Here is a 1515-nt window from a genome sequence, read left to right as displayed (position 1 = left end):
TCTGTCAAAGTATATGAAAAAGGAAAAAACTCAGAGTAAAGGTTCCCAGGTAAGCGATGACCCCTGAGGAAATCATGACATCACCAACGATATTGACAATCTGAGCATCGAACTCAAGCACTGATTCATGCCAGCGGACGTTTTCGTCACCAAGCCCACCAATCAACTGCATGACAGAAAAGAATGGGAAAAAAAATAAGAAACTCATCTACTAAAGGGAAAAGGGGAGACATATTAATTTAAATAAATCCGGCTCGTTCCAAACAGAGAAAATAAGCTAATTGCAATGCTTCCTAGTTAATTGATATAGTTTTTTTCGTTGCTGGACACTTGAAAATAGTTATCCTGTCCTGTGGATTAGTTTCGAATTATTGTGCAATTAAGAACTAAAGATCAGAGTTAATGTTCAGAGGAGCAAAGGAAAATGTCAACAACTGCCTCGAATCTGTTCATGGGTTCTTGCATAATTCAAAACCAGCCTATTTGGTTCCAGTTATCTCTCCATCTGGAAACATGAATTAAGTAACAGAATTCTGTGAATGTAAGACTTAAAATTATATGTGTATCTGACCTTTTCAGCTCTTCCAAGCCTTCCTGAGCACTGCTCAGTCTTGAATTCGAGTTCTTGTTTCTTGGCAATACACTCCTCATATTTAGCCTGAAGGGAAGCGATACCTTCCTCTACTTCGGCTAAGCGAGCTTTTGCCTCTGCAAGAACTCCCTGGGTTTCTTGCAGTTCTTATGTTGCTTGTTTGAGAGTAGCCTACAATAAAAAACAACAAAGCAAAAACAAAACAAAAAAAACTAAAGTCGACATAAAATCTCATTTGACGTTTGCACAAGAAAGGTGGAAACCTTATACGGTTTAAGCTGTCAAATGTAAACTCAAATTTGTTCTTTATAAGTAGAAAAACATAAAAGATTCAAACAAGTGAACATAAAAAGGTGGAGATTTGTTAAAACACAGCACTAGATTTTGAAGTTGATTGGCACCATTCTTCGGTTTTCACCAGAAAACGATAATAAAAACCATTGACACACTTTGGAGAGTCAGGGCGGCCCAGTTAGCGGTTATCAAAAATGCCGTCCACCTCTGCGACCCGGGTTCAACTCTCGGCCCAGAGGTCGTATGTGGGCTGAGTTTCAGTTGATCTCAATCTGACCTCGATGGTTTTTCTCGGGGTACTCCGGTTTTCCTCCCTCATTAAAATCGACTCTCAGTCAATTAAATCCGGCTGCGGATGGATTGAAGTGAATGAATAAATTAGTCAACACAAAAAAGAAAACGAAAACTACGAAAATAAAAAAATTAATGCTCTGGTTCACCTGTCGTTTATTCAAGAACAGTGTCTTAATGCATGTACAACACTAGCCTGTGTACAGACCGCCCCTCCCCTCAAAAAAAAAATCGGAGAGGAACGGTCTGTGATTTACCGTTAGTAATCGTGTTCCGGAATAATTTTGCATACATTATTTAGTCATCTACGCTGACCAAAACTTGCGTGGCTCATATTT

Source organism: Montipora capricornis, chromosome 7 (genome assembly GCF_036669925.1).
Source record: "Montipora capricornis isolate CH-2021 chromosome 7, ASM3666992v2, whole genome shotgun sequence".
NCBI lineage: Eukaryota > Metazoa > Cnidaria > Anthozoa > Scleractinia > Acroporidae > Montipora > Montipora capricornis.
Note: the sequence above shows the minus strand (reverse complement) of the source record.